Source organism: Lissotriton helveticus, chromosome 1_1 (assembly GCF_964261635.1).
Source record: "Lissotriton helveticus chromosome 1_1, aLisHel1.1, whole genome shotgun sequence".
In the NCBI taxonomy this organism is placed as follows: Eukaryota; Metazoa; Chordata; class Amphibia; order Caudata; family Salamandridae; genus Lissotriton; species Lissotriton helveticus.
This window is the reverse complement of record NC_136057.1, coordinates 537,621,739-537,645,004: the sequence shown is the minus strand read 5'-3', so window position 1 is coordinate 537,645,004 and position 23,266 is coordinate 537,621,739. Positions and strand designations below refer to the sequence as shown.

Here is a 23,266-nt window from a genome sequence, read left to right as displayed (position 1 = left end):
AGCTTGGAACTAAGAATTGTGCCTGGAGACTGGATTGCCTGGTGCAAAGCCCATGAAATCGTGCCCACATCTAAGTTGCGTGGTCCCTGCATTATGGGGACCTCAGCACGCATACGTGTCATATTGGTGGTGCGTGGGATCACCGGTTGCGAGATCCAATGTGGCCAGCTTCGTCGATCGTCCAGCATCTCTCTCGTGGTGTGACATGCCGACTGAATGCTCATGCGTGCAGTGTCCGATTCACAGGTTGCGGCCCTCAGAGGTGGGGGCGCAACCGTAGTAGTTCCTCTTTCTACCTCATGGAGCATTGCTGAACTTGCACCTGTGTGTGACTGGAAATGCCTGGTGTTGACCAGAATCAACGTGCACCAGGCATTGTGTCTCATTTCAAGGGAGGCACAGACTTTGCAAAACTTCATTGTATGTGGCTGGAATTATCTGGTGTGACCCATAACAGCATGGACTCGATGTTGTGCCCGGATTGCCCTATTGCGACTCTGATTGACGTGTACCTGATGGGTTTCTTCCTTCTTCCGAGAGCCCTCGACCTGCTTCATTCTCCATTCATCAATTGTTCCCTTTTTGACCCTCATATCGGTGGACCAACTTCCCCCTTCTCACCATTCCCCCCTAACCATCTTGTGTGCCAGGTAGTGTTGCCCGGCTTGGGACAGGGTGGTGAGAGTGACTGACTGGCCAGGAAGTGCACTTCTGAGAACGGTCAGAAGTGGGTCAATGGACTGCATGACCTCCCGATGCTTTGCAGAACTGGGCTGGTGCTAGCAGCCTCTTGTGAAACCCTTTGGTGGGACCGACTTTTGCCTTCAGCATGGGTCTGCTCTGCATCCTCTGGGCGAACTTCCTGAGGGTGGCCAATCTCCTTTTGACAGCTGCCTCCTAATTAGTCTTCCTACCTACCCCGACCTGCTTCCCTGGGACCCTGACTGTGTGTGACTTCGGCTGCGTCCGGCCCAGTGTCCAAATGGGGGGGGGGGGGGACAGGCTGTCTTTAATCTGAGGGGCCACACGGTCTGCAGTGTGTTATCGAATGACCAGCTGGGTATTAGTGCACTGCATTAGGGTGCTGAGTGCATATGTGTGTGAGCATGCTTCGTACGGATCTGCCTGCAAACAGTTGCACAGCATATGGGTGCGGAGTGAGTGTGCGTGTAGGAGTGACAGTCTGCTGACGGCTTGTGATTCACAACACTGGCCGGCGGTGTTGCCGTAAACGTTCATTTCTTGCCAGAATAGCATTGCGTTTGACATTGGTTTTACCCCTGCGGCCTCGGCCTGCAATGCTGCTAATAGGTGCTATTTGTTGTATGTACATATTTGTGATATTGGTTTGACACGAGGTGCACCCTAAAACTGTGTAGTATCGAATTTTAAGAATTGCTAGAGAGGGCCAAGGGTCAACAACGAGTTTCACCACATAATGGTGCTGGGAGGGGGGGTGTATATTAGAATCTTGCCCAAGTGTGCATATTACTGATGTCATCTTAATACGGTTGGGCCTAGTACTGCTTGTAAGAATTCCAAGTGGGATTTATCCCCTGCAGTACATGTTGTTCATATTGTGTTGATTATTGTGTGTGTTGCATGCAAGTGTTATCTACATACATCCTGTGTGAAGTTTCTTTTGTGACGCCCAGTTTATTTATAGTGAGTGAGTTCTGTGCAAATGCTTTACACATTGCCTCTGTGATAAGCCTGACTGCTCAGTGCCAAGCTACCTGAGGTTGAGCGCAGGTTATAAAGACTGTGTAATGACCCGCCCCTGACAGGAGTTGTAGGTTCAGCCTGGCTAGGGCTTCGCCTCAGACAACCAGAACGTGCCAGTTCCAACAGAACTGTGGAAGAGGTGTGGTGCAGCGGCCATTGCAGCTGACTCCGAACGACGGGGCTCACAGTTTGATCGCCGACTGCAGGTTAGTCCAACACCTTGTGATTCTGGGCAACAGCTTGCTTAATCTTCCTGACTGCCCCCAGCGCCGGGACACCTCGTCTGAGGTAAGTCTGCGTTTTACAAATGCTGGTATTATCATTATTATTATTATTATTATTAGAGAGGATATGTTGCTTGACCAGACCTGCTAACTTAGAAAGTGGGTAACCAGGTTTGAGTGTCAGTGTTGGTTCCATGTCCTGAAATTCTGGGCAAATAACGTAATCTCAGCATGTCTAAAAAATGAATTTGTGTAATGTAACTGGTTAGGCACGATCCTGTCAAACTGTCACTTTGCATTGTTTGACCACCACTGATTTGAAGCATCTATGCAAACCATTGCCTTTCGTTACAAATATGATGCTGCACCTGTGGGGAGACTGAAGTAATAGGATGCAATTCACTCACTTTCTGTGGTTGCTGCCTTGCCACAGAATATCCCAACTTCTGCAGAAGGTGAAGAAATATGGTGACGTTGCCATCCTATGGATTTTAAAAATTACCAATGATTGCTTTAATCTCTCAAACTGCCCATGAGGTTTAAAACACAGACACAGCCTTGTAAACAAATCATTTTATTTCAATAAATGAATTTCACAGCAGGAGCAAAGGGGTAACTTATATCTGAAGAGGTGCTGGTAATCACTGCATACCAGCAATACATTACCCGGTATTTTTGTGCCTTCAAACATTCATTGTGTTAATAACCAACAGGCATGATCTTTAAGACCAGCCTTAGACTTAGCGCATTGGGCAGTTATGCCCCCCGCCTACCTGCAAAAAAGGAACAAAAATTGAAGAGGTGGTAAGTAAACTCTCGAGGATCCTGTGGAAGAAGCAGCAGGAGCCCTTGCACTCCACAGGTTTGATACCGGTCTCTGCGCCAAGTAAAATCACAGTCCCTCAGAGTCCCCCTGCATGCCGCCCCTGAACTTAAAATGGGGATTGGTTAGAACTTGTCGAGGGCCAGGGGAGCAGCCAGGGCCCCCTTTTGTCCCCGTACCTTATGCCAGTCACCCATGTGTGGCTTGTGCCTCCCTTTGCTGCCCTGAAAGCACACTATAGGCATGTATATATGAGCTGCATTTTTGGTCCATTTATCACAGTAATAGTACTGGTAATTGCACCAAAATACACCATGTGTTCTTAAAAATATTCTTGGGTAGAGAACTTCCTCAAACCCCCCTCATAACGTTAAGGCTTGCTTGCTCATAAACATTCATTGATTGCTCTTATGCTCACCATTTTCAAATTCGACCAGCCACCACTGATACAGAACATAAGGCAATGAGTTTACATGTAACAGGATAGATCAGGAACAGTACAGACAAGACTAAGAACAATGATAATCAGAGAAACAAGGAGGCAGGACCACAAGAGATGAAACTAAAGCAAAATGCAAACCAGGTATCACAACAGCAAGGATGCAACAGAGCACAAGGAGACGCAACAACCAAGTCAGTTGCAACCACAGTATTCTGCGCTCACAGGGCTGATACAGCTGGAGGCTCAGGGGAGGAGCACGGGTGCAGGGAGAGAGTCAGGTACAAGGAATAAACCAGGTGCAAGAAATCAGGGAACCACCAATAAAGGGAAGTCTGAATGAGGAATTAAAAAAGGGAAGACCAGGGGAACCAGGAGACACAAGACAGGGAATAGGAAAACCTAGATTTGAATATGGATCAGAGCCACGAAAAAGAAAAGTACAAAATGCAAATGTAAAGTGTCAGAAAACTGGAACAGAAAACTAGCAAATTAATGAAGACTGAGAACAGTGTAGAGTGAAGATGCTAGAGGCTGGAAAGTGACCAAAAGTATATGCATCCAAGAATGGAAATGGAGAGATAAAAGGTGTGGGAATCAGGAAAACAAGAACATTGTAGGATAGGGAAACTGTGTGTGAACTGGAATGACAGTGAAGTGCTGGAATCAACCAGGGCACTTTGCCAGGCACCAAATGCCTGTCTCAACGTCTTACTATACTATTCCTGCCAATCCTTCTCTGGGAGAACTTGTGGTCACCCAGAAATAATGTCTTTCCTATGGGAATGCTAATATTTGCAATTCCAGTTACTAAGATGCAGTCTGCATTGTATGTATATGTATTTTGTGACTAGCTTGCTGCATCTGGTTTCTGACAGGTCTCATACCTACCTCCTGGCCCAGAGTTATTGATGACTCCGTTATTGCTAACTTATAGAGAATGCTAACACCGGGCTAAATTATAGCCAACTTTTTACAATCTGCAGGTTTTTTAAAGGTGTTTCAGTCAGAATCTGTGCCAGCATGTGTTTGGCAAGAAGTGCACTCTAGTTACAATCTAATTGCTGTATCTACCAAGATGGTTGCTTCCACCCTCGGAAAAGCGTGCTGTAAAATGAATGATTTGACCCCTGGCTTCAGACATAATGGGACTGGTATTAAATATTTTCTAGGGCTGATAAAAACTCCCATATTTCTTGACAGTTCCTACTTTTATGCGTTAGATATATTTGTGTCCACCCAACTCCTTGGGTGAACAATTAAACATCCCTCTTATCAAAACTGGAATCTTAGTGCATATAATAGGAGCATTGGCCACTGGCAAGTAAGCTCTACAAATGTGGGAATGTATCACATTAAGTGCATAACTTTTTAAGGAATGTATTTTTCGTGGAATGTATTAATTTCACTCTGTTATATTAGAAGGGGTTTACTTCATTTAGGATGCTTTTGTAGACTGAATTATTTTCACCTACAATGTATTTACTTCAAATTAGAATGTATATATTTCAGAGGAGAATGTACATATTTTACTTAGATTGTTCTGTCTGGACATCCAATTCTAGCAAGGTAAGTGTCTCGTCCCCAGGTGTACGAAACTAAGAGCACAGCACGCGCTGCCATTCTTTAAAGATCTAATTCTGAAACTTAGAATTTGTCTTCTTGGTTCATTTTCTTCTTCGTCCATTCTTAAAATGAAATGTATTTTGCCTAATGTATTTCACTATGAGCTAGTATTCCAATTCAGACCAACCTGCTTGTGTTCTGAGGCTCCAAATGGCTGGCCTTGCACTGGAATATTGCCTCCATGTCCTACCAGGGACAGTGCAGCTGTTGATGATCAGCCATGCAAGGCTGAAGCCTAGCTCAAGCTGAATTCCTTGCTCTGACTGTGGCGTGACCCAATGACGTCTGGTGAGCCAAAACAGAGGTGAGACAACCATCTCAGGCACTGCCCTTTTCACCCCAATGCAGTTTTAAAATACAAGGCATGGTAAACGCAGCCAGCTGACCGCTTGACATCTAAAATATGCTTGTCTGCTTTGTGTCTGTCAGCAATTGACCTACACTTTGTCTGCTTCTCAGCAAAACCTGCAACCGGAGACCAAAGGGTTTCTCATCTAATAAGTTTTATGCTGTCACTAACTTACTGGCTGTTTCCCTCTTTACTGTTTGTCATGTTAGGGAGAGAAGGGGACATACAAATAGTCTTCTGCCTTTCCTTAGGCTTAACATTTTACTTTTTTCGAGAAATATGTTGACACCTTATTTATATTAACATTGAATTAACACTTGAATGTATTGAAAATAATGCACTAATGTGTGTCTTGAAATGATTGCACAAAAAATATTTATTATTTGGTGGTAAAAGTGAGAGAGCACATGATACCCATCCAGTGGCTAACAGCATAATGCCACTTCATCAACGTGTGTGATTTTGGGCAAATCAACAATTTCTTCAACGAGTTTCGTTTTGTTTGTCGAAACTGACAGCACCTTGTAGGAATTCAGTTCAGAGTTTGTGCATTATAAAGAACTTATTTGTGCATGATTTTTTTAGACTATTATACACACATATAAAAATAATATTGGCCATTGAGGGCCGAACTAATGCCAGGTTTGGATGTGGAGGAGCTTTGGAGGGCATCTTGCTCAACACTCTGGGACCTAGTCAAACCTGCGTGGCTTCGTAGGAACCACCTTTTTACTATACATAGGGCATACTACTCCCCGCATAGGTTGACTAAGTTTTCATTAACAGGCCCAGTCCCATGTCCAAGATGCGGGTTAATCGCAGCATCAGACATCCATATGTTCTATGACTGTCCAAACTTATCCGCTTACTGGCAAGCCATTAGCAATAAGCTATCGCAATCTACGGGTGAACATATCTCTATAGACCTTGCTCTTGTTATTTTTGGTCTTAAAAGTAAAGCTCGCAATCCAGTAACCAACCTACTATTCTATGCCATTCTAGCGGCACGTAGGGAGATATGTAGACACTGGAAGGATGCTCAACCACCGACAGTGCATGAATGGCAAACATCACTTCTTCGAATTTCCAAACTCGACCTAGCTAGAGTAGGAAATCCCAATAGGAGAGCTTTCTGGGTTATGCTTGGATAGTAACGACAAACCTGTTTTTTTTTTTGGTTTTTTTCCCAGGTCCTATGATTAATGCGCGCATTACCTATCCTTGCTACCACGACTGAGAGCCTTCGTGGTATGGGGGTCTCCATAACTCGGGCACTATCTACTAAGGCACTGCCCTAGCGAGTTAGGATTTGGCCTGTGTACTTTGTGCTGGTGGGAAATGGTCTTCCTCCCTAAGAATTCTCCCACCAGCAACAAGCTGAGACAGCACAAAACGCGACCATTCACCCTCTTGCTCCGTGGCGGCCTTTTGGTTTTGATAGATTGGAGCTATGCACGCAAATGAGGATAAAAAAAAACGAGAGAAAAAAAAAACCTGCAACCGGAGACCAAAGGGTTTCTCATCTAATAAGTTTTATGCTGTCACTAACTTACTGGCTGTTTCCCTCTTTACTGTTTGTCATGTTAGGGAGAGAAGGGGACATACAAATAGTCTTCTGCCTTTCCTTAGGTTTAACATTTTACTTTTTTCGAGAAATATGTTGACACCTTATTTATATTAACATTGAATTAACACTTGAATGTATTGAAAATAATGCACTAATGTGTGTCTTGAAATGATTGCACAAAAAATATTTATTATTTGGTGGTAAAAGTGAGAGAGCACATGATACCCATCCAGTGGCTAACAGCATAATGCCACTTCATCAACGTGTGTGATTTTGGGCAAATCAACAATTTCTTCAACGAGTTTCGTTTTGTTTGTCGAAACTGACAGCACCTTGTAGGAATTCAGTTCAGAGTTTGTGCATTATAAAGAACTTATTTGTGCATGATTTTTTTAGACTATTATACACACATATAAAAATAATATTGGCCATTGATGGAGTCCCCTGAGCAAAGTCACATTTCGTTAGTTCACTCATGGCAGAAACATCAGTTCATGTTAAAACTAGAAATTACAACAGGTGTAAATGCCGTGATATCATCAAATGTACTGAAGAGAAATACAAACATTTTTCTCATTTGAAAGAGCCTCTATCATGTGTTACATGATGTGTGGTGGGCAAGCTACTTGCCAAACATTGCTCGGCTCGTACTTTGAACCTGATAGCCTAGGGCGGCAGCCCCCGGCTGGGATCTCCCTCTGAGTGTGCTTGCTTGACCTATGTGCACGCGCCGCACCCCCATCGGTGAGACTGACAGTCACATGAGGGAGCGGAGGTGGGTTACTTCACTTCAGAGCAGGTGAGGCCTGATTCTCTGCAATGCGTTCCGACGTCCAGCAGGAGGCTCCCTCTGCGTGCCTCAGCAGTCAGGTCTGGCGGAACCCAACCTCGCTCCTTTAATTCCCGGGCTGCAGGCAGAAAGTGAAGCCTAGGAGCAGCAGCGCGGCGCCAGCAGCAGCCTCTTCCAGGTCCCGCTCGTAATGTGCGCTGCGTGACCGCTTTTGTCCGTCGACTGCTCCCCCCTTCACTTGGAGAAGAGCCACGGCCGGCGGACGGCCTGGAAGCTGACACCGCCCAGGGTCGGTAGCAGTGTCGGGACCCCACGTGCACCCACAGGTAAGACACCTGACTCTGCGCGAGCAACTTTCCTTCCTTGTACCCTCGCGCCCCAGCCAGCCGCTGCGCTCCCGCTAGCAGCGGACGGGGCTAGGGCGCGCCTGAGGCGAGGGAGGCTCCCGGTGCAGACATCCCGGGCACCGCTGCAGGCTCCCGGCCCAGACATCTCGGGCACCGCTGCAGTATCTCCCCGCCGGGGACGGATGCGGGCGCCGCACAGTGAGAGGGAAGGGAGCTCTGTGAGCGGATGGTCGGAGCCCGGCTCTCCCACCTGTTGTTATTCTCGTCTCAGGTGCTGCAGGCGGGAGTTGCTCTCCTCGAGGTTTGTTGTGCGGAGCAGAGCGGCGTCTCCTCAGACGAGAGCCGCCCTGCCTGGGAGAGATGGGGAGCAGTGGAAGCGGCGGGCACCCCTGGAGAACTACACCGATGACCTGTGACCCGGGAACGGTGGTTGAGGTGTGGGTCTGCCCTGTGCTGCAGACTTTAACAAAACACTGCAGTCGGAACCACCACAGGCAGACCTCACCAAGATAGATCATATACTTTTTTTTGTTTTTTACTTGGGGTGTTGGTAAACTCTTTTCTGCCTGCCTTCACCTTGATGTAACAAAATATACTGTTCCCACCCCACAATGAGTTTAAAGAAGCAACCCCCTCCCCCCCTTATCTAATTGGCTGGCAGAACAGACAGGCAGCTAACTACAAAGACAACATAACGATGTTCATCAGCTGACCTCCAGAATAAACACGACCAGAGTGTGTTTACAAAACAGCTGATGGCTTCGCTGTGATCTCTCCTGTTTTACGTCCGCCTTTGCCAGGCGAACGAGCAAACGTGTCTCATTACCTCCCGCCAGAGTTAGGAAGCCCCACGCCCAATATTATGTGTATGAAAATTGAAAGCGGCTGGGCGCCCTGTTTGATGTGCGCAGCTTCTAGTTGCCAGAGGGTGTTCAGTATTGAATTCACCACATCGCTAGATTTCATGACTAGTACACCATCATCGGAATAGACTCGACGATCGCTGAATTTTAATAATTAATATGACTGCAGTTATATAACACTGGCAGTTGCTTTCAAAATCTCCCAAAATATGTTAACTCCAGAAAGGAAAAGAAGCACTTAGGATGAAGTAGAGTAGGTTTGCAGAAAAAAATGCATGTTGGTTTCGTTTCTAAGGATATATGGGAGCATGAAACCACACATCCTACAGGTGGAAAATGTGAACCGGGAGAGGCTCACGGGATGCGGAAACATATGCAGTGTCTTAATTTTCCAAGTGAAAAATATGAACAGCTTGGAAATTTGCAAAGAAAGAGCTTTGAAGTCACTTACTGTAGAGTGGAACTGTCAGGCCTTCAGAGAGTTGTTTAACATTATTATACACGTTGGTAAAATGCTGACAGGACGGCAGTCGGAATACACGTGATCAGAGAATTTTAGATGACGTTTGGAAAAGGGTGGTGGGCAATGTTCACAATTTCCAAGCCTACCAGAGAACTGTTAAGCATTTGTTAGGTTGATGGTCGTTCAATGGCGAAACGACAGCCAGTGGCAGCTTACCACTATGCCAAAAGTAGAGGAAATGACATACACGTTAACCCTGATGACATCGCAAGGCGTGACATCACTCAAGTGATATTAAGGAAATAAAGAATATATAGGGATACGTTGACAAAAATATGGTAAAGAAGAAAAAATCCAATTTTAGTTACTAAGCATATGTTCAATGTCAAACGTACACTATAAACCGGAGGTGACGTCATGGTCAGTCATAGGTCAGTGCAGTAGCCAGTGCCTTGAGTGGGTCAAAGAGATGTGAGGATCTCTACAAGGGTCAGGTCAAAGTGTAAGTAGGAGTCATTTACAAGAGCCGTGGCCTGTGTAATTCAGGGAATGCCTTGAGTGCTTGACACTACGTGCTACCTGACTAGTATAGGTATTTTTCTGTTCTGAGTGAGTTTTCTGTCGTGTACAGTCATACAGCAGATGCATGCCCGAAGGAAATCTAAAATACTGTGTTTGCCAGTGTTGGCTAGCATTATCGCTAAATGGGTACCAATAATAATTTTGTTGTAAATATTTGGAACTGAAAATCTTTACATTCTGGATATATAGTATTGTCAATTAAAGATTACGAATCTGTGGATTTGGTGATGGTCTCAGTCACTCCTGTTCTTCCTATCCCTCTGCTTTACTTTGTAGTCTCTCACTCCTGTATACACTTGTGCCCTTTTAATCTCCACATCTTTCTAAAATCTCCATCTGTATTTCTCCCGTCAACTCCTTCCTGTTCTCTACTGTCTATGCAGTCTTTCTGTGTGTACTTACTTGCATCGCCTCCCCTTCACCATGCACCCCCACACACAGCCCACCCACTCACTTTTTCAAGCCTGCATTCTCTTTTCCTGCCAACATTTTGATTTCTGTTTATCTCCTTCACACTCTTTGCCATAGAATTCCGATTAGCAATTGGTGGAAATGACCATTGCTTTGTGGGGCCTTCATAGAGGCCAATGATTGTATGTGCATGGAGCCTGAATACCTCTACGAACCACCTACAGGTGCTCTCAATCTCAGTTTCCCATCATAACCACACACCCACACTGTGAACATGCCTGGAGGCAACTAGATTTAAATATGCACTATACAAGTCATTCATGTCTTGCATGGAAAAAAACCACAAACGTACAACATCTGGATAACGCAAATACTCTTGGGAGAAGCAAGATAAGTCAAAACATGGAATATAAACCGGTTTTACGCACCTCACATGTATTAAGGATTTTCAAAGTCATTGTAGAGAAATCCATTTGTGTATTTGATTGCAAAGTTAAGGTCATGAATATAGGGACCTTTTCCAAAGTCTGTATTCGACCAGGAAAGACCCGCCACACCTTAAGCCCTGGCCGTAGCCATCATATGCCAAATTGTTTGTGCGGTCACAGCTTCATTCAGAAGCACTGCCTCAAATACCCTGACACAATACTCTTATGCCACAGGTCCTGCTATATTCTCCAAATCTAGACCGGTTTTGTAGCAGTCTTATCCACACTTCACTGTATTAGTATCATAAACGAAAAACATATTGTTCCTCAGTAGAAGGGATGTCTGGCACTGTAGATGGTGTGCGTGCCTGTAACATTTATAAGTGGCTAGGATTCAGGCTGACCACAACAGGATCACTGGGCGCATCTGTTTCTGAACATGAAACCTAGGTTTCTATGATCCAGGAAGTGAAACCAATCAGATGAACAACTGTTGTTCTAAATTACATTTCTTACAGAGAGTTCTGGTATATGTGTTGGACTCGGGACTTTGTGGTGATGTACTTTTCAAATCAAGAATCTCTGCTAGGTGCTGATAACTTTTGGTACTGCTACTCTACTAATACTCTTTTTATTAGGCCTGGGCATTGAACTCCGCTACGTTCACGGAGTTTGCGGAGTTTTCTGCACTCCGCGCAACTTGCAGAGTGCAGAAAACTCTGCTCTACGTAGTGCAGCAGGTTTTTTCCCCGCTCGCGAACAGTTAGTTCAGGAGCGTGAGCTGCCGCCTGGGTAGACTTTCTACCCGAGCGGTAGGAAGACCAGCGCGAATGGTAGTTCGCACTGCACTCTGCCACTCGTGGAACTTCGCAGAGTTTTTTTGTCACTTCACAAAGTTCCATGTAGCAAAACTCAGCGAACTACGCCCAGGCCTGCATTTTATGGACATTGGAAGGCTGGCTGCTGAGTCTACCAAAATTTTGAAAAAAGGTATTTGATAGGTTTTTCTCTATATACCAATTAATGTGACATAACAGTTGTTCATCTGTGCAAGCCTGATCGTGTTTACTCCTTTTATCACAGCAACCAATAGGTTTAATGTTGTATCACAAATCTGGTTACTAGATAAAGCCATGCCAGCAGGGACACCAGGTTTAAGTGATTCGTTATCTGTTTAAATCTGTTCTTTTTCAAGTATGTGATTACCAATTGCTTTTGTTATCGTGAACCAGTTGTACAACACCTGTAATGCAACAGGTTATTAAAATAATGCCTCTTCTGCATGGAGTCTCCTGGTAACGTTAATCTCAAAACATATCAATAATTTCCCCCAAAATCTACGCTGCTTGTCATGTAAGGGACCTCTAGGCCATATAACGCACTGACTTTGTGGATTCCTTTATATACCCACCATGAGACCTGGCACCATTGGTGTGGGTCTTCCTTCCATTTTTGCTCTTGCCTCATGTGATTTTGCTGGTGTTAGATGCTTTGGGCACTGTGTCACTGCTGTCCAGTGCCACAGTGCCAGTGCTCCATATTATAAATTGATGTATGGATTAGTGACTCCATGATTGGCTGATTTTGGTTTACTTGTCAGACCCTAGTACACTGCACCAGGAGTGCCCAGAGCTTGTAAACCAAATGCTGGTGGGCTTGTAGCACTGGTTGTGCCACCCACAGAAGCAGCCTGTAAAAGTGTGTCTAAGGTCTGCCATTGCAGCGCCTGTGTGCAGTCTGGTACTGCCATGCTGACTGGGCAAGTGCACCCACTTGCCAGTCCCTAAACCTTCCATTTTCTTCATAATAGACGCCCCATGGTAGGCCCAAGGGCAGTGTGCATTGTATGTATAAGGTAGGACATGCCTTGGTGTGTGTGGCATGTCCTAATAGTGAATTACAGCCATTTTCATTTTTCACTATTGCAAGACTACCTGTTCTCCATAGGCCACTATGGGCAGTTAGATTATTACATCCTATAATCCTAACTGACTCTGGGAACACAGTAGACATTCGAGTTCAGTATGCCTGGACTCAGAATGATAAAATGTATATTTTAGTGAAGTTGATTTTAACATTCTGTGTTTGAAAATACCACTTTTAGAAAGTAGGTATTTTCTTGGCTAACTATCCAAGCCTGCCTCTGCTAGGTTGTGTATTCCTTGTCTGGAGTTTTGAGTGACAGGGCTGGGGGGGGTCCAGGAGACAGAATAAGTCAGCCCAGTGGTGAATATAGAGATCTGCATCTAGATGGGAGGGAGGAGTTGCACCTGGGACCTGAATAGGGCTGTGCCTTCCCTTCACAATGCTGGTTCCACCTCCTGGGGTGCGGCTGATGTCTCCGCCCTGCACAGTGAAAGAAGAGAAGGAATCATGTCAACAAAGTGCTCCAGCGCTGTGCTTTCCCTCCACAATGCTTGCTCCACCTCCTGTAGGGGTGTCTGATGTTTCTGCCCTCCACTGTGAAAGGAAAGGAGTCATGTCAACAGAGTGCTCCAGAACTGGTTTGGACTGGGCAAAGGTCTCTCTTCCTTCAGAGGACAAATTATTTTGGGGTATAAGTAGTGGGACCTTGATCCCAAGAATTTAGATCACTTTTGCACAAGAAGAAGAAACCTTTGCTGAGGAGAGGAACCTGAAGAAACTGAGGAGAGACTATCCCTAAGCTGAAGTGCTGCTTGGGGGATTGGCCTGCAGTGGTTGCCTGACTGCCAAAGAAAGGAGAAAGGACTTTGTGTGCACTTTATTCAATTTGTAAAGGATCTCCACAGGCTTGAGAGAAGAGCTTGCCTCCTGCTGAAGTCTCAGGGACAATAGACTTCAACCCCCAGCTCCTCAAGAGTTCTTTGGAAGGAAGTGCCTGCTGCTGTTTTGGGGCCTTCCAAGGGACTGTGTGTCGCAAGGAGCTGGAAGCGCGACTCAGGAGGACGAAGCGTGTCACTGTCGCAGCCGCTGCAGTCACATCTCTGAACAAGAGTGTCGCCGCTGTAGCTGACGCATCCCACCAAGAGAAGCGTCTTGCACCGAAGAAGGTGTCGCAGCCGCTGCCGTCGCATCTCTGAACAAGGATGTTGCCTCTGTAGCTGATGCATTGCACCACATTGAGAAAAGCGCCTTGCATCCACGGAGAAGCGTGCTGCTGTTGTTGCATCCCTGAACAAGAGTGTCGCCGCTGCCGCTGTCGCATCGAGCGGAAGCGTCTCGCATCGAGGGAGAAGTGTCGCCACCAAAGCCGCTGTTGTCGCATCTCTGAACAAGGGTGTCGCCGCTGCAGCTGACTCATTGAGCTGAGACTTCTTGCAACATCGGAGAAGCATGCCTCATCTGGAAGATCTTCACATCTTTATTTCTTTGCACCGGAACTTTGCCGCATTTCCATCGCTGCAACACTTTCGTTGCCCTGGGTGTCGCATCTAAAGGTACATTGACTCAAAGTTTTGCATTTTAAGATCTAAAGAGAATTAAGCTAAACCTACCATTTTAAGTACAGTATTGTGGATTTGTTTGTCATTTGTGGTCTTGTTAAGTCTATATAAAGAATACTTATTTTTTTATATAAAACCTGTTTGGTGTCCATCTGTAGTGTTGTCACTTGATTACTATATGTGGTCACAAATGTTTTACACACAGCCTCTGAGATGAGCCTGTCTGCTCGTGCCAAGCTATCAAGGGGGTGAGCAGAGGTTATTTTAGGAGTGTACCCCCTTACCCTGACTAGAGACAAGGGTCCCTATTTGTCACAAGTACCTACCTGTGCCAACTAGAGACCCCCAAATCTAACACCCACTTTATGTGAAACACCAATGCTCTATGAATTGGAGTAAAAGGCCATCATTTAACACATTTTTTGCAGATACTTAGCTGTTATATCTTTTTAAAAGTAATAGATTGGGGCATTCTGATGTCAACTGTGATTTCAGATTTCACACTGAATATGTGCATGGATTCCACTGTTATCAGATAGCATTCTCTGGGAAACAGGCTGTGTTTTCTACCATCCCGTCGCAATTACTGATCTGTTTGACATAGTGTGATTGAGAGAGTTGCCTGCTTTCAGTCACCAAATACTCTTTTCCTTTATTTTTAAGAGAGTTTGCTTAAGGCCTCGTCCTTCGTGTTTGTGAGAAGTTCTCTGAAGTCAGTCATTCCGTCAGTCGTTAATGCATGGGGGAAGAATTGTCCGCTGTTAAAGCAGGGACCTTAATCAATAAACGTCACTTGGAAGTGTTTCTTGATGAGATCAGGGCGTGCCCAGCAGGGGCACAACTTTTGCAGGTTGGGTTCAGTGGTGCAAAGCTGTGTTTACACCAGATAATACAGGAGAAGAGAGGGATGCGCATCTGATGGTGACCCGGGCAGTCATCTGCTCCCAGTGCATTGGGGGCTCAGGGCTGTGCTTCTGTGATTGTAAAATACCCACAGGACCGGAAGTAGCACAGTGTGGCCGTTCCGGCTAGGATCCCACACTTGACAACTTGTGGTGTTAACAGCAAATCGGAGTGTTGGCCGGTAAAGCAGCTTACAACCCCCTCTTTGCTTCGGTGTGGGCCACCCAAGGGTCAGGTACCTGTCCGCACGACGGACAACGCCACATCACCTACCCGCACCGTGGGGATTGAGAGACCGGTCTCTCAATCCCCACGGTGCGGGTAGGTGATGTGGCGGCGTCCGTCGTGCGGACAGGTACCTGACCCTTGGGTGCCAGCACACTTGAGAAGACCGTTGACGCCTGAATTCGGTCTTAGTAGGGTCCCACTAAGACTCAGCAGGACCATCCGGCCTGCTTGTCCATTCCAAGTGGAAGGTAGTATACGCCCCTTCCCCTTTGTGTAGCACTCACTTATTTTTCTAGGTCCTGACGAATTGCACCTCCTGCATGAAACATGTCGACCGCTAGGTAGATTACACACCGCTGGATCCTTGCACTAGCGGGTGTTCATCTCCTCACTGTTTTTAGTAAGGTAGTGAACCACACCATTAAATATTTTGCGTGGATTTGCTAACTGTTTTTAATTCCCACTTTCACACTTGTCTACACTTCCCCATAAGCCCTCATACCCACATGCACCCACTAGCAGGAACAGAAGAACTCCGGTAAAGAGCCCCATTTTTGGGTGCCCGTCAGACATTGCAGCGCCAGTCTGACAAAGAGCAGAACCCAAATGATGAAGCATGACACCTAGCTTGCTGGGTGTGTGAGGGTTTTGGTTCCGAAAGGGGGATTCCCCCCTCCTTGGTGTTTCCCCCGTTCCAGTTATTGGCTTGGTTACGCCTATTCTATGCACTTCTGGGGAACAGCGTATTTCTTTTGTTGTTTCAGTACTAGGGCGCGTACGCTGGACCCCATTAAATATTGCCCTCCTGGATCCCCCTTTGTTGACTACAGTTACTCTTCAGTAGCATTTTGAACACAAAACAAGATGAAGCTGGAAAGATAGAATATGAACACAGTGTGTTATGGTAGCAAAGACCAGATACATAATGTGTCCGGGCAATACAGAATCTAAAATGTAATGATATAAAATGATTGTTTTTGTTCAATAGGCTATGCCCTTTGGAAGTTGGAACATTACTACAGACCAGAATGTACACAGGATAATGAGGAATTCTTGAACAGTCACTGCCAAAGAGACTATATCTGGGTAGATGTAAATCTCTGTGTGGGGGCTTTTCTCTGGGTTCTGGGGCAGTTGGTTGGTTACTGAGTGGCATTCGTGGTGAATACTTGTGCTTACTGCTGGTGACCCGTGTCTCTGGTACTCCAGAGCAAAAGCAAGTTACTTCTTTTGCACACCTAAACTGCATGACTATTAGATCTAGAAGTTGGGTCTATCTCCAGAACTAAGTTAGGGCTTATCCTAGTTAACCCCTCCCATGCTCATGACGAGCTCAGCTCATCATGAGCCACGGTGGCCGTGTGCTCATGACGAGCTGAGCTCGTCATAATGGCCGCACTGCTCGCACGCGGGGCTAATTCCCCCACTGTGCTGAGCGTTCGAAAGAAACAGGTGTGGCCGTGACGAGCTCAGCTCGTCATAAGCACACGCCCACCGTGGCTCATGACGATCTGAGCTCGTCATGAGCACCGGGGCGCTGTACGCGCCCCCTCGCCCAGTGGGAAAATTAGCCCCGCAGGCAAGGGATTAAATAATGTATCTTACTACTGGCAATTGGGGCAGTAACAATCTGTACATCACACAGAGCGAGCTGGTCCTAGCCCTTAGTGTGGCTCATAATACAACTCTAAATGTGTTTAAATCATATGAGGAGGTCATTATGAATACAATCAGCAACGTTTTACTGTTTGCAAGGTTGGAATAGCTTGGTGGTGTTTCGCTTTGTCCTTTACTAAGAAGAATGTTTCTCAAAGCCAGGCGTCAGGTCCTTAAATGTATCAATTGAGATGTAGGATTGCCCACTGTCCCAGTTCTCAGCAGATGTGCGCTCAAGGAAACGCCACTGTGGTTTTGAGCCCAGTTGGCTGAGAATCTGCTAAAGAAATCTTCTAAATGTGCTGCTTGGAAGAGCAATCAACCCTACTGTAAAGATGTCTCCAAAACAGAAATAAGATGGTAATCTTTATTGGTAGTACACAGGTAACACGATCTCCAGCTTACTGCTCCAGAGTCTCATCTGCTTACTTTAAAGAACAACATTCCATCAACCTAGCAACAAGCCTTACATTCTACCATGAGTAAATCCCCACACCTACTCTATCCAGAGTGCTACTGTTTGTATAGTATGGGTCTCAATAAAAGTGCAGGTTACCACAAATCCCTTGTTCATCAATATTTTATGTTTCTATGTTCTATTTCAATCAGTGTTTTTTTAATACTCCATCCTTATTCCATATTTATCTTTTTTTAACATTAATATGAGTTAAAATTTGGAAAGCTTTCAAATACATTAATATTGTCTCACTGCATAAAAAAAATCCTGTCCTTTATCAGGATGGTATAGACCCTTTATTTTTCTAGTATTTTATATATGTGAAAAAGGAACTTGAATATGTGCTAAGGTTAGCCTCATCTCGTGTTAACCATTTTATGCTCAAGATCCTCCACCGAGCACTGTAACTTAGAGTGAGTTCTTTGATTCCTTAGCCAAAAAACAGCTTATCAGTAAATCAGCCCTAATTAAAACAGTGGACACTCTCATCCGGATAGTAGGGCAGTATGAAAAATGATAGTGTCAGAGTTGCTACAAGAGGGCCACAGGGCACCAAGGGCTATGGCTTCAACACTGGGTGTTGTACCTTTTACTCCTGATGTCTGGGGCCCGACTTAGTATGGATCCCTAGCAACTGGGCCAAATACCCCTTCTACACTTGTGCGGAGTGGTATTTCTGCATAAGTTGTCTGAATTACAAATGTTACCTGTTGTGATATTATGGGTGGTCTTGATGCACAAAGTATTAATGCTTGACTTTCTAGTCACAAACTACACCTGCTTAGAGCAAGTTTCATTTGGGAGCGAGAAATTTCCTGGAATTCCTTAAAAAAAAAAAACGTGGTAGTAAACCGCCATGTCCCAATGATAATATTGGGTTCCACGTGTGAATACCCATTCAGGTCCTAATGTTTGTAGTAGCTGTTAAAGGTGGCGGAAGTGCCAGCCCCTAATACCAAACACCTGGTTTGGTACTATACTCCCATTTTACCTGATAACTTGTATTCAGGCCCTTAGATTGTTGTCCACTTGAACTCCCAAATAGGGACATACCATCCCCTTCTCCAAGTAGCTGTTCTCCATCTTTATCTTATTCATAAACTTGTGTCATTGATACAAAGCCAAGACTTGCTCTTTCCACCTATGAATATTTATTGTTAGAGATACTATCTAGGATTGCCCATGTGCCATTTGGAGACCGATGCAATAACTGGAAATCTGGATGCAATACTGGTGGTTTTAAGGGCCTGTGTGGGATTCTGGAAAACACTACCCTTTGCGGAGATGGGCTAGATAGTACTGGCTTAAATGATAATGCTCCTATACTTATTGGACAGTTTTGCTAATCTACTGATACAGGTTATTGACTGCACTTTGACGAGTTGAATGTTCTGTTGTGAGACTTCATTTTAAGATTAAGAGAGCTTCACTAAGTAAGCTTAAACTTCCAGTGGCAGAGGTAGTTTTGGTGGTGCTCGACTTGAACGTTAAAACTTAATTAGCTGCAATGGTCTGCATGATGGGTAAATGGGGCACTCCTTTGTGGAAGTGAATTATCCCGAGACTGGGTGCAAGACAGCTTACTGAACAAACTGTTCTTGGGACCGACAACTATAAACAAAACTTTCCTGATCCATGCAGGTTGCCACTGGTGCCTGAAGAGAAGTATTTGGGTATTTTTCTCTTGGAAAAAGAGTGTGGCCTACTACCACCTGAAGGGTAAATCATCTGCTTCATTGTAGCACCCAGACCCCTGTGTTGACTGTGTGGTAAATACATTGCAGTGAAACTTGAAACTGTGTATAATGCAGGTATGTTTGCTGGGACCAGTGTGGCCCATTTAGGAAGGTCCTTGGTTCAGCATGGCACAAAAGTAAAAGATAGATGGACCATCCCCAGACAGTGGATGTGTATTTCTTACATTTCTGGGGCTGGAGTGTGCAGACCCAGCCAGTAAAGCTAGAGAGGATGGAAACCGGGCTACTTTAAACCATTATATATGGACTCTTTTTAACATAGATTTGCTGTTTTTTTCCTGAACAGTGCCTTTTGGTGGATGGTCGGGGAACGTGACAAATCTACAGATTCTGTTGTTAAAGGTGGGGATGATTCTAGGCAGGGTATACCCTTTTGTCTGCCCCTGATTCCTACTTCATGAAGGTTCATTACTGCCAGGTGCAGAGTCTTCACACTTCATTTCACCCTTGTTTTGGAGCCAGCATCATCACTACCTCGTGTGCGATTCACCACCTTGAACAAAGGCTGTATTTGCATACAGCCAGAAAATTACCCTAGAAAAGAAACTTCCCCCAACTGGTTCCAGGACTTTAGACAGTGGATTATCATCTTTTTCTTTAAAAATGAGTATAAAAGTTGGACTCCAAACGCCAAAACTTTGCTCCAAGTTTTTCTTGACCAATGATGTACGAGCTCAACAGCGTTGTAAGCTGCTGTGTGGCCGAGGCTTTTGTTTACATGACAGCCAGTCACTCAGAGGTGAGGGAACATTTCCTGAGCTAAGGACTTGCCTATCGCCTAGAAGTATGCCTTCCTGCTTAGAGAAGGAAAATGGTGCTAGGTCCTGCAGGACGCAAGACTGTTAGAGTAGAAGCCCACCATGTGCCTGTCATGTGGGACACACCGAAGCAGCCACCTACCAGTGGGAGCAAAGCCAACCCGAGTTGAGGGATCTCCCAGTGATGCAGTTCAGTTCCGGAAGCAAACTGAGTGAAGAAGTTATCAGCTAGAATGACATCTTGCTGTCCGGCATTACTGCAGTTCCTTAAGGACTGGTGCTGCCACCGCTCAACATAGGGTGCCCCCTGGAGAAACCACCACCATCAAAGAGGACGTTGTTTTTTCTCCCTTCCAACACAAACGAGGTTCGACAAGAAGATTTCTGATAGCGGTGAATAATCAGTGATTGCTTCTGGTAGGTCTGTTAAGAATTTGAAGGTACTTTATGGCCAGCCTGTGGGACAGTTGGGTGATGGCAGGCATAACAAGAGGGGGCAACGTGAACTCCTCAGGTGAGCTAGGACTCCTGTCAATTTTAGTTGAGGAAAATGGTCTTCCAGCTCGGCAGGTCCTGTTAAACAGGACTCTCATGAAAGACTTTCATTGAGCATGAAAAAATAAGTTCGAAATAGACTGTACCTTACAGTGTAGTAAGGACAAATATTACAATAATACGACACACCTTTAAATCTCACAGTAGTTGCTTCACATACATTGAACTCCCGCTGTATTCTTAGAACCCATCTATTGTCACTCCAAATTTATCACAAATACTACTTTTATTTAAAACATTTGTATACAATTTTCATGTCTTTAAAAGTCACAACATTTTTGTGACATTATAAAAACACAGTTTACATAAAATACAATAAAATTAAAACATCACACAATGCAAAATGTATATAAAAAAAAAAGAAGAAACTTTGACAGTATTATCCACTTTGTTGGTTCCAACAAACGAAAGGGATTACGTTCATGGCCCCGACACTCTGCTGAATTGAAGCTGATTTATGCTACAAGCGAGAGGAGGCTTGTAGCCTTTAGTCCCTCAGCTGTTGTATGTGAGTGGTTGGGAGCGCGTATATACAAAGAATTTCTCCAGAACATTAAGTTAATGCTAATGAAGGTGAAAGGGTCCACGACGCTCTTAAGACATGTGACGCACTAATTGAGCAAACCGTGAGAGTCAGCCGGGAGCCTTAACCTGAAATAGAGGTGTATTAAATTGAAAGAAAACACAGCAGTAGAAAAGAGAAGGGACAACGCACTGTTCAAATAATTGTGCTGAACAACAGTTGGGGCAAAGTACCTTCACTCATCAGGATGTTTACAGTGGCTATATAACGAGGTGTACAGAGAGACTTGAATTAACTATGGTCTTTATAAAGTTGGAACATTAACAGAAAGCATCGAAACGCATCGACACATATTTTGGCATAATCCATGGGAATACTTGGCTCTGTAGATGTTGTAAGTTTTGGTGCATAAAGGCCTAGTCATTAAATTGTCCCAAAGGGTATGCTGTATAAATGACAAAGTCTACTGTCAAATTTTTTTCTCCCTTTTTTTTCCCCCAAAATTTTTGCATTGTGTGATGTTTTAATTTTATTGTATTTTATGTAAACTGTGTTTTTTTTTATAAAAAAAGATTGTCACATACATTTTGTGTCTTTTAAAGACATGAAAATTGCATACAAGTCAAGTCAATAAGCTTTATTCGGTTAAAAGGTATCAACCATAAAAGCAAATTTACATACACAGAGACTAAAATCTAATTATTTTAAAAGCAGCAAAAGTTCAGTCACAGTACATAATAACATTAAAACATCATACTTTTTCTGGCACGAATTGATCTTAAAATGTATGTTGCAGCATAAAAACAAATCTTGGACTCTCTTAATGTAGACAATAAACTCATAGCAGCATTGATGGTTTTGACGTTATATTTCTTAAACAGTAGTTTAAAGTAAGCAATTCTAAAATCCAAATACAAGTCACACAAAAGTAAAAAGTGCAAGGTGCTCTGTTTAGTGCGCCAGCCCCAGGGGGAGGCTGATCGCTGTTTCATTATGGGAAATGCTACTAAATGGTGAGCAATGCCAAGTCTCATCCTTGTTAAAACAAAGCGGTGTGATGGTCTCGTGACTGTTAGATAGCCCTGAAAGCCATCCGTATCTAAATGCAGGTAGCAGAACCGATATGTAGATTGCTTCTCTACAGTTCTCAGCCTGCACTCCTTCTTATGGTACAAGAAAGTATTCTTTATCTCCTGTTTAGTCAATCCTGTTACATCGTTTGGGTTTTCCTGGATCAGCATATTGAACCAATCTCTGTATACCATATCTATATATTTGAGCAAGGGGATCTTAAGACAATTGTCCAGTCACAGGCAGTCCTTAATAATTGTTTTAGTGAATATAGTCTCCTTCTTTACCCATATTGATCTCCAGAGTAGTAGGGGTCTAAGTACAATCAAGTCTGACAAATAATTGAGCCCCACTTTGCAATAAATCTGTTCAGAGGATGCTGAGGCGAGCAGACATAAAAGCTTTGTTAAGAAGGAATTTTCCTCTGTTTGCAATTCTTGGCTGGAATGGTGACCCCAAACCCCTGCGCCATATAGTGCAATAGAGGCGCATCTAGCTTTATAAATATCAGTCATGTCTTCGATGCTACAATACCCCAGTTTAGATGCGAACTTAAAGACTTCATATACACTTTTTGTCATTTTAGCCCGAACATTGGACATTTCACGCATCCATTTACCGTCACCAGCGAAGTGTACAGGTAACAGAAATTATCAATATTCTACATTTTCTTCCCATCTTTTAAAAGAAGATTTCATATTCCTGGGTTTCGAGCCACAGACCATTGTGTATGTTTTAGCCTTGTTAATCAACTACTTCCTCTCATTAATAACATTTGCAAACCCATCAATTAACCGCCGAAGGCCTAACCGTGTTCTAGATGGAAGCACTGCGTCATCCACGTAAAGCAGAACTGGTACATCCTGGCCCTCAGCTTGCGGTCGTCCGCCTGTATCATTTTAAGAACAGTGTCAACTTCATTAATAGGGTAAAAAGCAATGGTGCTAGGACGCAGGCTTGGCGGATACCACGTTTTACATTAAAATTAGAGGTACATTCGCCCCTTTGGCCATACCATACTCTGGTCGATAGTTTCTCGTATAGCCTAGCTAAAAAGTAAATAATGGTCTCCGGGGCCCCGAGATTGAGTAGAACTGGCCAAAGTGTAGCGTGTTCCACTAGATCAAAGGCACTGCTAAGATCGGCAAAACATAAAAAAAGCCGTCCTTGTTTAGCACATGTATATTTACCAATTAAAAGCTCTAAGTTAATACTCTGTTAGATCGTGCCCAGCCTCTTTCTAAAACCATATTGTGCCTGTGACAGTATCCCATTATTTGCGACCCACTCTTATAG

At 44.4% G+C, this 23,266-nt stretch overlaps 1 protein-coding gene across 3 annotated transcripts in view; it reads left to right on the top strand.

Moving 5' to 3' along the window:
* The first annotated feature begins 7,646 nt into the window (after positions 1 to 7,646).
* EPS8 (EGFR pathway substrate 8, signaling adaptor) overlaps positions 7,647 to 23,266 on the top strand; it is a 1,030,589-nt gene continuing 1,014,969 nt past the window's right edge. For all 3 annotated transcript variants that reach the window (XM_078674027.1, XM_078674024.1, XM_078674021.1), the window contains exon 1: positions 7,647 to 7,869. The gene's annotated coding sequence lies outside the window, so the exon portion shown is untranslated. The remainder of the gene's footprint in view (positions 7,870 to 23,266) is intronic.